Below are 13128 nucleotides of genomic sequence, written 5' to 3'. Positions count from 1 at the left end.
TGAGAGCCATGAAAAGTGATCTGGGAAGAAAAGTCAAGAGAGGAGATAAGTTCTCAGCAAAGTATTGTGGAGTAGGTGCTAGAACTATGACAGAAAACACGCTGAGAGCTCTGGGCTAGCAGATTCCTACATCTTCATGGGACAAACTCAAGGGAGTGTCATTCACATTAATCTGTAAAAACCTCACAGCATCCTTAGGCTCACATGTTCTTTCCTTGGTGTATGTAGTAGAGAAAGAAAGAGCTCTCTCTGTCTTCTTCTTCTTATAGACCACAAATCTTATTAAATCAGGACCCCAACCTTATGACCTCATTTAATTTAATATCTCTTAAAAGCCCCATCTCCAGATACAGTCACATCAGGATTAGGACATCAACATATGGATTTCAGGGAGACACAATTCTTTGCATAGAACTCTCTCTCCCTCCTTTGAATGACTCACCTTGGGGAAGAGAGCTATGATATCGAGGCAGGTCTATGAGAAGCCCACATGACAAAAAACTGAATCCCTATTGGCAACTAGATGAGGGAACTTGAAAGTGGACCCCTACCTCCGTTTGAGCCTTCAGATGAAGGTGCAGCCCCACTCAACAGGGAAATGAGAAACCTTGAGCGTAGCCAGCCAGCTAAGCCATGCCTGGATCCCTGCCCCCACAGAACTTGTGAGATACTAAATATCTGTTGTTTCATGCTAAGTTGTGAGGTAATTTGGCATGGAGCAATAGAGAATGATCACTTTAATGCAAGTGTATGGGCCTTCTGAATTCTGTCCGCATATCCTTAAGAATCCCTTAGCATTGCCATTACCCTCCCACAGGCTCCACTCTGGGAGGAAGAAGAACTGTTGTGCAGGGCAGTGGCAATAAAAACAGGGCCCTCCCTCAAGGAGGAGTGGTTCAGCCAAGCTGAGAACCTGTTGCTTTGGTGTGGCATGGTGAGTGGTAATATCACAGCATTGGCTGCTCCTTGTCGCTGTTCTCATGGTTTCCTGGATTTTCTCTGAGGCCATAGGCATCAGAGTCTAGCAGATCTTGAGATATTACACTGAGAAAGGCCCTGAAACAAAATCCATTCAAACCCTTTCTAAACCTGAAGAAGAAACTGAGACCCTTAGATAAAGAGACGTATCCAAGATGACTTTCTTAGTGGCAGAATGGGATCTAAAAGGAGGGTATCCTGACATTTCAGTCCAAGGCTCTTTTCTGTATTCTAGTAATTTCTATCAGATGACTCAAGAGGAATTCAATTCTGATTCAGCCTGTATGCTCTTACATACCATTTTTCTATGTCTTTCCTAAAGCCTTAGAGCTTGTTACCTCTAAGCTGCACAGGTCAGTGATTTAATGTGGTTTTTTTCTTCCCTAAAGCACTGTTATTCTCTAAAGTATTAGATCTTTGAAAGTGGCTGAGGGACTATTAAAATTTTTATAAAAATTAAATAATCCCCTAAAGACTTGGAGACATAAGCCATTTCTGAAACCCTTTGTCTCTTGGGGATATCAAAAATATAATGTTATGCTTAAAGCCTGTCTGCAGAGAGTCCCACATGCTGACACATGTAATCTTATTATGGCCAAAGAGCCACTGACAGTCTCACCTCAGATGGAGAAACTGAGGTTCAAAAAGTTTAGGTCACTCCTCTTAAGCCATCTGGTCTACAGATGGTGGTCCTGAGCAAAGGTTTCCATGGCCCCATAAAGCCCTGAATTCTTGAGCTCCCACCAGCTTCAGGATACCTTCTGCAGTCTCTGTGGCTCAATGGTGGACTGTGACATCCTATCTCCTCCTTGTCACATTTGCCTGTTACTTTGGGAAGCAACATCCTACAGTGGCTTTGGGAGGAGACTGGATGAAATATTCCAATTCCAGCCTTTACTGTCTCATCTTAAATAAGCTCCACAGCCCTTTTGAACCCCACTTCCTCTCTGAAAAAATGGGAGATACGAATTCCTTGTTTTCCCACCAGACCATGAGCTCTTGGAGGGCTAGGGCACTGCCTTCTGTGGCACCAGCCCTGCCATGGACCAGCCACCCAATACATACCCCACACCTGTCTGCTGAACTGCCAAGTTGTTGGATGAACCACGGGAGCCATTCCAACATAACTTCTAATGTCATGTCTAGTGCGTATATGGGTTCCTTCTGCCACTCACAGAGCCTCAACTCCCTCGTGGAGGAAGCCTCAGGTGCTGGAAATTAATCTCTCCATCTCCGTTGGGAAGAATGTGAGTGCTTTCTGTCACACGGGGCTTAATTTGGGACCATGAAATGACCCTCTATGCCTAAGAAATTAGGATCCCTTCAGTTGATTAGAGCCCTACAAAAACTACTCCCTCCCAAATTCCAGGATCCAACACCAGAAGAAAAATAACCCACAAGAACCAGATAAACATGTTACAGCCCTGACTGTGCATTAGAATCCCTTTGGGAGTTTCTAAAAATAAACAGCCAAAAATAAACACAAACAGCTGAGTGCTCCATCTCCAAAATCTGATTCAGAAAGTCTGAGAGAAGGCTGGGTAAGCACTTGTTTTCCTCTTTTTGACTGTGATGCCTTCCTGGTTTAGAAGACTTTGCCTTTGTCACATATAAGTTGTTGTCATTATTATGTTTTTTTAAAACCCCGTTTCTTCGGGGGGTGCCTGGGTGGCTCAGTCAGTTAAGCATCCAACTCCTGATTTCAGTTCAGGGTCGTGGGAACATGAAATCAGATCGAGCCCTGTGTTAGGAGCCTGTGCATGGAGCCTGCTTGGAGCCTGCTTGAGATCCTCTCTCTCTCTCCTTCACCCTCTGCCCCTCTACCCACTTCCACCTATGGGCATGCTCTCTCTCTAAAAAAAAAAAAAAAAAGGAATAAATAACAAAATAAAGTAAAATCCAATTTCTTTCAAACAGGGAATCTAAACCAATAAGATAGCTAATTCCTTCCAGAAAGGAATATATAAATGAAGGGCTTTAGCACCACTCCCTATAGGGAGGGAATAGTCAGGGAATTCGGATTTCTATGGTTGATGGTAGTGATTCATTGCCACTTATTCACCCATTCACACAGGACTTCACTCCTGGGTGCCATGAGGTTGGGTAACAGCTTCTGAGCTTCTCCATGGGTCAGTTCTGATCCAGCATGCAGGGATTCAGGGTATGGATTTACAGGAGTGCTGGTGTCTTGGGGAATTTCCACCTACTGCTGGGCATTTTGTGCAGACACCACGAACCCCCTACACCCCCACTTTTCCTGCCTCTTCGGGTATGTTGAGGCTCAGTGGAGTGTGCTCGTCAGCTTTGCATCAGCATACTCACTATCATTTCACCTGTGAAGCCTTCTTGACAGGCCCCATGATGTTGTCCGTCACCTGTGGGGAGCTCCTTAAATAACTTCTCACAGATTACAAAAAACTCCCCACTCGGACAGCCTCTTCCTCCTACTCCTCTAGTCTTCCTTCTCTCTCAGCTAATTCATCCATTCACTTATTCCCAGCTTTCCATTTACTCTAGCTCTGTTTATCATAGCTATGGTAATTTGCTAGTGGTTCTGAAAATGGACAGCTTTAGCTTCTGCCCTTCTAAACCTCTCATTTAACAGTACTGAGCCCTTTGCCCTTCTGCAAGCACCCAGTATCATCATTCTTGACTTCAGGTGTGTGTGCGTCACCGAAATGCCCCTTCTTCTCAACACTTTTCCACTTTGGTACTCCTGACAACTCCTATCTTTCCTTCATGACTCAACTGAGTTGTTTTCTTCCTTGGGAAATGTCTATTGGCCGTCCCTCTCCAACAATCAACTAGATCCATGATTGTCTCCTGACAGATGGGAGACATTGAGGGGCTGTGATTTTTCTGCACACTTCTAGTGTCTACCCTTGGCAGGAGTTCTGTGAGGATTTATTGGATGGAAGTGATTTATTGGAGCGATGAATGATTGATCCGGTGGTCATACATAATGATCCTCTTTGGAAACATTTTTAGTATTATCACATAGAACATAGAAGTTCTATGTTCTGTGTTTGCATAGAACATAGAAGTTCTATGCACCAATAAAGTCAGAGTTTCAAGTACTTTGATGAATTCATTTACCCACACTTGACTCTTCTGGGCTTAGGAAAGTGCCAAGCCATAGATGGTTGAGAGGGTTTATGTCTAGATGAATTGCAGCTTTTGAGGTATCATGGAAGGTAGTGTCGCTCACCAGCGGGGCTGGCTATATGGGACTGCAGCCTTTGCATATAGTCCTTTACTTAGAAGGACACCATGTTGGTTTATCACTCTGCTGGGGCTATGCTGAACTTTACAACTTTTTAAAAACGAGGGGCCTTGCATTTTTATCTTTCATGGAACATCTCAATCATGTTGCCGGTGCTGCCCAGCAGAACTGGTACCAGCCCAACTGGAGAGTCCCCAGTCTCTGTGGTATCGTCAGGATCTCTCCAACCCTGACTGGGGCTCCTTCTGTCCTTTTTGACGATTTGGGGGATTCCTGACCCCAGAGTTGGTATCTCGCCTGGGGGAATGCTCCAGTGTCAGTCATCACCCAATGAATAACTTGTAAAAGGCACTTAAAACAGAAATAATCAAGAGAGTCTATTTAAAGTATAACTTGAGGGGCGCCTGGGTGGCTCAGTGGGTTAAGCCGCTGCCTTCGGCTCAGGTCATGATCTCAGGGTCGTGGGATCAAGTCCCGCATCGGGCTCTCTGCTCTGCAGGGAGCCTGCTTCCTCCTCTCCCTCTCTCTGCCTGCCTGTCTGCCTGCTTGTGATCTCTGTCTGTCAAATAAATAAATAAAATCTTTTAAAAAATTAATAAATAAAGTCTAACTTGAAAAGTAATTGCAGTTCTATGGACCTCTTAATGACAACTTTCTTTTATTTTCTATCATCTGGATGCCTATTTTAAAGATATAAAAAAGTGGTCAGTTTGAGCTCTTTTGCTGTAATGGGATTTTACTTGCCTTCCACAAACAATGAGAGGAGATTTGAGAGTAACCATTTTCTACTACTTAATTTAAGGATACAAAATAGTTCAAAACAGTGTATCACTTGAAATAACTCAATAATGAAACCTTGACCAAAAAACATTTTCTAAGTAAAGTCAGTGTGTTTAAGAGCACAAGAAAAAAAATGAGGAATGGAAATACCCAGAAAAAGAATGCTTATACAATATATAGATATCCTTTTCTACAAGTACTTCAAATGACATGTATGTTGAGAACTGAACTGGCCTGGAAAATAACTCCGAAATTTGACTGTTTTCCAAAATTTCCAAAATTGGTAGTAAATTTTCCATACATCATTATTATAATAGTCCTTTTACTTGCTAGAAACATGATCTGTGTCCACTATAAAACCTAGAAAGATAGGCAAAAGGAAAAATAAGTCAATTCTAACCACTGTTGAGGTTTGGGTGAAGTGTCTTCCACCTTTTTTCTTTACAAAAATGGACCCAAAAACTAGATATTTTTTTGTAACCTCCTCTTTTCACTGGCTCAGAAACATAGTTCTGTGTCGCTCTATATTCTTTCATGCTTTTGTGTGATTGTGTATGTAGTATTCTGTGATATGAATGTACTGTAACTTATTCAGCCAGTCCTCATTCTTGGACAATTGGGTAGTTGCCAATTTTATTCACAAACACAAATATCCATTTGGCAATAGTTTCTGTATATATTTGTGAACGTTTTGTGTACATCTTTAAAGATTTTATTTATTTATTTATTTATTTATTTTAGAGAGAGGCTGTGTGTGTGTGTGCACGTGAGCAAGTACAAGGGAGGGGCAGAGGGAGAGAGAAAGAGAGACAGAGAACCTCAAGCAGACTCAACTCCCCACTGAGTGTGGAGCCCGACGCAGGGCTTGACCCTCAGATCCAAGAGTTGGACGCTTAATCAGCTGAGCCACCCAGTACATTTTTAATATCAAATCTTCGCAACTTCTCTCTGATGCAGCCGTTTGGGACTCTTCTGTTCTTTAACACACACACTTTCCAGTGTGTGCCGTGTGCTTCCCGCCTCCCTGTGCTGTGTTAGCTCATACTCCTGCTTTGGTCCCCCACTTGTTCCTTCTATAATTCAGCGTTCCTTGCTTTCTGACTGTGTGCGGGGCCCTAGACTCAGCACTGAGATACAGAAATCACAAGACACGTCCCTTTGCCTAAAAGCTACATTAATCAAGTGGGAGAGAGGACATAACTGATGATACTGTAAAAATCCTGGTAAGGGAGCACAGAGAAAGAAGTAACTGGGGAACTGAAGGAAGCTGTCCCGAGGAAACCTTACAGAGAGCATGCAGAATGTTGATAAGAGAAGGAGGGGAAGAGAGTGTTCTGAGTAAAAGGACAAGCATGAGCAGAGGCCTGGAAGGGTAAGTGTGCATGGAGTCTTTAGGGGTAGCCAGGGGAGGCAGCACACAGTGGAAGGGACAAGAGGTAACACTCAAAAAGTGGGCTGGGACTGGAGGGCAGAGGATTGGAAAGCCGTCCTCAAAGGTCTCCACCTCTGACTATAAGAAATGAGCAGTCAGAGAGGCTGGGTGTGTTAGTCGGTTAAGCATCTGCCTTTGGCTCAGATCATGATCCCCGGACCCTGTGATCGAGTCCCGCATCGGGCTCCCTGCTCAGTGAGGAGCCTGCCTCTCCCTCTCCTCCCTGCTTGTGCTCTCCTTTGCAATCTCTCTCTCTCTCTCTAATAAGTAAATAAAATCTGTAAATTTAAAAAAAAGAAAAAAAAAGAGGAAGTAAGCAGTCAGTGACTATCTTGAGCAGCTGAGGCAAAACTGGATGGAGAGTTTTAAGCGCTGACCTCTGGTTAAGTTTGGCCACGAGGGGAAAGCCTCTGAGGTAGTTAGCCATCAGGAGTCTCTGGCTACAGTCTGAGGGAGACTAGAGAGGAGCTTCCCCTGGCGGCGAGACCTGGCCACAGACCTTCAAGAGATGTCTCCAAGACAGAATCAAAAGAACCCGCCATTCCAATTCAAAGGGGAGAAGGACACTGAGGGAAGGCATTCAGGAAAATCTAAACCCTCTAGTTTATTTTATTTTTTTAAAGATTTTATTTATTTATTTGACACACAAAAAAAGATCACAAGCAGGCAGAGAGGCAGGTAGAGAAAGGAGGAAGCAGGCTCCCTGCTGAGCAGAGAGCCCAATTCGGGGCTTGATCCGAGGACCCTGGGATCATGACCTGAGCTGAAGGCAGAGGCTTTAACCCACTGAGCCACCCAGGTGCCACCATAAACCCTCTAGTTTAAATAATTCCTCATCAATTGTTAAACTCCTAGGTTTAAAGATGGTGTCCTTTGGGCGCCCCTTCCCCTCAGAGCTGTACTCAGACTAGTCAAACAGGTGGCACTTGGCAAAACCTGATGAAATGCAAGGGTCATGTCCAATGTCTGCTGTGAGAAAGACAGAACCCTTGCCCCTGTCAGAAGTAACTACTGTCTTTTAAGGATAAGGCCGTCAAAAAAGAATACAATGACATACTCAAGAACCAAAGCTTTGTTTATCATTTTTCTTCAAGGGATAATCCTTCTAGCTTAAATAAGAGCGTGCCTTAGTCACCAAGTCTGGGCCATAAAGACTGTGAAAACTCAATATACTTGTGGGATTTCTGGCACTGATGAATAGGCATTAATGAAAGCCGGAAAACTGCTGGTTCAAAACCAACATTATTAGATTGCCTGCAGTGTGGGATCGGGGGACTGACCAAAATGGAACATGAAGGAACTGTCAGGGGTGATCGAAATGTTCTAGATGCCAATGAGAGCCACGGTTCCATGGGGGTATACATTTGTTAGAATTTATGGCTGGACACTTAAAATGTGTTCCTGTGGCAATACACTAATTACGATGCCTCAGGATAACCATAAAGTTGATGAAAAAAAATAAGTGATGAGAACCAAAATTTAGGTTACTAGAGTCTGATTGTCGAGATTGTTTCAGATCATTTCTTCCCCAGATAGCTATTCCATTGGAATTCAAATTCCTTTATTAAAAGCCAGTCTAGGGGCGCCTGGGTGGCTCAGTCGTTAAGCGTCTGCCTTCGGCTCATGTCATGATCCGGGGGTCCTGGGATGGAGACCAGCATCTGGCTCCCTGCTCAGCCGGAAGCCTGCTTCTCCCTCTCCCCCTCCCCCTGCTTGTATTCCCTCTCTCATTGTGTGTGTCTCTCTCTGTCAAATAAATAAATAGCATCTTTTTAAAAAAGCCAGTTTATAAGAATTGAGCCCCCATTTTTACTGGGCTTCCTAAAGACCAGATGCTGTGTATTTGGTGGGGGTATGAATGTCACAGGCAAGGTCCTGACAGAGTCATAACAGCCTCCGACCAAAAACCCCAAAGCAAGCATGACAGGGCTCTTGCAGTTTCCTTAAGCTTAGAGAGCTTTATGTTAGAAGGGAGGGCAGAAAACATTTTTTTCCACGTTATAACAATCTCAATGTACCTGCTGCGTCGCCATTCAGTTTCAGTGCTGATTCTAACACCTTTAACGATCTCAAACGTAAAGGTGAGTTCTTCTGACACTGGGTTAGATCCCTGGGAATGATCCTACAGTGAGCGTTCTTTCTCACTGAAGTGATAAAACCTTGCTGGAAGCTGTATATGTGAACTCAGAACCCTTAACTGAGTGGTAAGAATGGCTGTGCTAAGTTTTCTTCCCATCCAGGATATTCCAGTAGCTCATCATGATGAGGTTTACTTTGTACTTCAGTGATGAAGCCCATGTATGCCCATGCCTGCAACTTAATGAGCACTTTGAGAGTGGGGGATGATCTTTTGGAAATATAAACGAAACTCGCTCTCTTGGTTTAATCTGGACATGAAGCACGGTCTAGAAGGTCGTCCTGGGCCTCAACTGACCTGGGTTCTGTCATTCTAAAAATGAAGAGACCTGAGACCCAGGGAAGAAGTGAAGTGACCTGTCCAAATACGCTTGGGTAGTTTGGGCAAACCATGGGCCAGAGGCAAGATCTCCTTGCAGAACTGGACCACTTTATCTGAAAGCATTCACAACTTTGACTTTTATGTGCTGTTCCATGCCCAAAAGATCTATCATCCATTTGGCTGAGTTGAGAGGAACCTAACCGTCATTTAGAAACCTTCCAAGGAAGGGAATATAGATGCCCTTGGCCACCCTGACCCCCGACCCCCCGACACACACACAGTCTCACAGCATTCCCAAACTTGGAATTTTTAGAGGCTCTTTCTTCCCTCCCAGCCCACTCCACAAAATGCCACCGCCTCTGACTTCCTTTGAGCAAATCGGATTTTAATCACTCTCTTTTTACTTGATTTTTGTCCTCTGAAGACCTGCCTGCTCCGTTTGCCACAGTTAAGGCGAAGAAACTTCACTTACAGTGAAAGGCGTACTTCTCTTAGTAGCCTGTCATTTCAGCATTTTGAGAAGCTAAGTAGCTCCGTCCTCATTAAATTAGGCTCAAATTGGAGAAGAGAATTACATACTTAAAAACACAGACACAAAATGATGGATTAATGTTATACCTTAATATAATACATGGTGTCATGTAATAAGAGCATTAGACCAATTAGCAAGCAAGTTTTCTACTCGGGTTCATCTTTTCTGCTGGGGAACATAGCAAAGGGATGGTGATTTGAAGGATGGCATTTATCATACGCCCTTGGGTAGAAAGTTACCTCTTCAGCGACATGACCTTCATTCATTTAGCAAAGATAGCTCCCATCACATGGTAACACAGCAAAGATCCAAGTACTGCACCTCCAAATTGGCATTTACCCATCTGACTTTATTTCTAGAAATCATCGAAATCCATTGCAGTTGGGTCCAAATGGGAATTTTAAAATATTCCAAAAATATATTCTGCTCATTTCTTGAGAGCTACCAAATCATAAGTGATACCATTAAGCAGGTTTGTTGGTTTGAGGTGTTTTTTTCCCCTCCCCTTTTCTGGTCTCGCTTCCGTATCAGTCTGATTGGTAACAGAGAGGAGAAGGAAACAATAAATCTCCCAGTTTCTCCTGGTGTGAATGCCCAAGGTACTGTCAGAAGCAAAATGTATGGGAAGTTGGGGGGAGTTTGGGTCAGCAGCTTGGTGGGGGTGGGGGGAGAGAAAGGGATGGTTTTCTGCTGTGGTAAAGCAGAAAAAAACCCGTCACCGAATTTTAATTAACAGACTCTGCCTGGAGGGGAGCCGTGGTCTTTGTGTGCTGATTAATGTCAGCCTTGTACACGGAACTCCAACAACACCGCTCTCTGGCTAGCCCGCTGAGCAGGATGCTCAGAGAACACAGCATCTCCTGCTTGAGGATGGGAGCAAAGCCCGGCTCCTCGGAAAAGGCTGGAAGAGAAAGCAGCAGACGGGGAACATATGTGATAATTTTAATTAGATTTCAGCTGTCTGTCCCAGTGAAGGAAACCCAAGGCAGCCGTGAGAGGCACCTTTCCTTCAGGCCCTGCTGCCACAGGGAGCAGCCATGCGTGGCTCCAACCCCTTCCTCTCCTCACTCAGCTCGTCCTGAGTGCCCCTGCTGTCAGAACAGCGAGTCACAAATTCCCTTCTTCCTGGACGATCTCCAGACCTAAAGGCATCATGTCTGGGAGCAGATCTCTGGAAATCCTCAAGGGGCTTTGCCTAGGGAACCCAGGACTTTGTCCCTTGTGCTTACCTAAAAATGTTAGTGGCCATGAGCAAATCCTTCAGTCCTTGGTCTGTGCCTCAGAGAAGTGGGTCTTGTAGTTGTCAGCAGATGCTCAGATGAAAGCCCCTGCGTGAATTTCCTGCTCCATCTCGTCATTGGTAAGAGCCGTTGGTCTTCCAGATGCTGGGCATGCTATAGGCCGCGTGTGGGATTTGAAAAGCCGTGTGGTATATTTATGTCCATCGCCGATGTGTTTCCATAAATCTGTGCTTGTGACTTTGAAAAGTTTCCTGAGAGCAGCTAATCAGTCCAGGCCACCTCTGGGTCTGACACCCAGACAGCAATCTTGGAACACTGGGTATATTCACCCCCAGAATCGCTGAAGAATTTAAACTTGGAGCCACCCCGTAAAGGGTCAGAAAATATCCCTGAACCCTCTGCTCTGGGGCTTTATGTCAAGGGGCAGCAAGGGAAGAGGAAAGCCTTCTTGTTTTTAATCCCCGCACCAATAAAATCAGAAGTTGATGTTTATATATCACAGGGTAGTTGTTTTGAAAGAGGAATAAAAGTAAATGATGAAACTTTGGGAAAAAATGGACTCTCTGGAATGGAACCAAGAACAAGCTCTCTCAGTGTTGACCTTTTGGTGAAAGCCACATACTGCAATTTATGTCATTCCCTCTAGATATATGATTTTATTGGTTTGCTGGGAATTTTGGCTTAAGGGAAATTACACATTGTGAGGGGGAGGTAAAGTGTTTAACTCTTATTACTGCCAAATGCCTGACCCCATGGTAAGGTGTTATAGTGGAAAACAACACAGACGGAGGCCCTCCCCTCTAAAAGCTTACATTCTAGGAGTCCATGATTTGCAAGAGACATTTTCAGTTGGCCATTCTAGCTAAAGACCCTTGATTCATGGCTGTCTTCATTAAGAGCATTTAGAATCAAGGGGCGCCTGGGTGGTTTAGATGGTTAAGCATCTGTCACCATCTCAGGTCCTGGGATCGAACACATGTCCGACCCCCAGCCCAGCAGGGTGTCTACATCTCCCTCTCCCACTGCCTCCCCTGCTTGTGTTCTCTGTGTGTGTCTTTCTCTCTTAAATGAATAAATTTTTAAAAATCTTTTTAAAAAAGCATTTAGGATCAAAATAATGCTTTTTCCTCCTGCAAAGTTATTACATTTTGCCTCTTACAAATCTTCACACCTGCTGAATTTGGGGTGCATAAACTATTTTGAAATGCTAAAGTCCTCTGATGAAAAGAGTTAAATCGGTCTCCAGAACCAGAACTCACTCAGATCATCATTCACTAATTTGTTGGTTGTTGGTAGACGTGTCCTGGCTGATATGTTCTAGCTTTTGTGTATATTAAGGTAAAATGATATTTTGGTTAAGTAAGCGCCTTCCTTTAAATCACAGAGCTGGAGGTCACCTTCTGAGCAGGTATTCTCCCTTCTTTGATGGAGTGCTCCAGGCTCCCTGGCTACTGGATTTCTTTTTTCTCTTTACATCCCCTTATGGCCTCACCCATTCTCATGGCTCTGCACAGCATCTGAATGCTGGCAGCCGCCCATTCATAGCTCGCGTGGACCTCTGCTCTGATCTCCAGCCTCCTACGCTAGCTCCCTACTTGAATCTCCACTTATGTATAAGATGCCCATCTTGAATTTAATCTGTCCAAAATGGGGCTCCCACGGGGCGCCTGGGTGGCTCAGTGGGTTAAAGCCTCTGCCTTCGGCTCAGGTCATGATCCCAGGGTCCTGGGATCGAGCCCCACATCGGGCTCTCTGCTCAGCGGGGAGCCTGCTTCCTCCTATCTCTGACTGCCTCTCTGCCTACTTGTAATCTCTGTCTGTCAAATAAATAAATAAAATCATTAAAAAAAAAATGGGGCTCCTGGCCTGTCGTCCTCGTCCTCCTGCCATTCCCTCCAACCCTGCCAATGGCAGCTCCCTCTTTTCAGCTGCTCAGGCCCAAACCTGAGTCATCCCAGGATCTTCTCTTCCTCTCACACCCTGTATCCTGCCAGCCCCACTATCAGAAATCAGTCTTATCACCTACGTGTTCAGAACAGGCTGGCATTGACCAGTTCTCATCATCTCAGAGGCCTGAGTGAGCCACCGCTGTCACACGCCTGAGCTCCCGGGAGTCGACCCGCTGTCTCGGCTGGTTCGCTGGCTCGCTGCTTGTCCTGCTCTTTGCACCCAGCAGCCTGAGTGATCCTGTTAAAATCTGAGTCCCATGTCATGACCTCCCACCTCAGAGAGGTGCTTCCCACCTCAGCACCACAACCCCACGCTTTCTGTTCCCCAGCCTGCTCTCACCCAGAAACCATCTTCTACTCCTTTCTTCCTGACTGTGGTCACATGGGCCTTCTGGATGGTGTCTTCAAACACACCAAAGGGGCTTCCACATCTGCCCTCGTGGGTCCCTCTGCCTGCCCTCTTCCCCACCCTACCAACAACTGTGCTGTTCACTCCTTCCCCTCCTTTGGGTGTTTATTCAAATGTCAAGGCCTT

The 13128-nt window shown here is 44.9% G+C and overlaps 1 protein-coding gene across 3 annotated transcripts in view; it reads left to right on the top strand.

Annotated features, from left to right (window-relative positions):
* FAT3 (FAT atypical cadherin 3) overlaps positions 1-13128 on the top strand; it is a 641086-nt gene that overhangs the window by 569744 nt on the left and 58214 nt on the right. The window lies entirely within an intron of this gene.

The sequence above is a fragment of the Neovison vison genome, chromosome 7, assembly GCF_020171115.1.
Source record: "Neovison vison isolate M4711 chromosome 7, ASM_NN_V1, whole genome shotgun sequence".
Taxonomy (NCBI): Eukaryota; Metazoa; Chordata; class Mammalia; order Carnivora; family Mustelidae; genus Neogale; species Neogale vison.
This window is presented reverse-complemented; position numbering and strand designations above follow the sequence as displayed.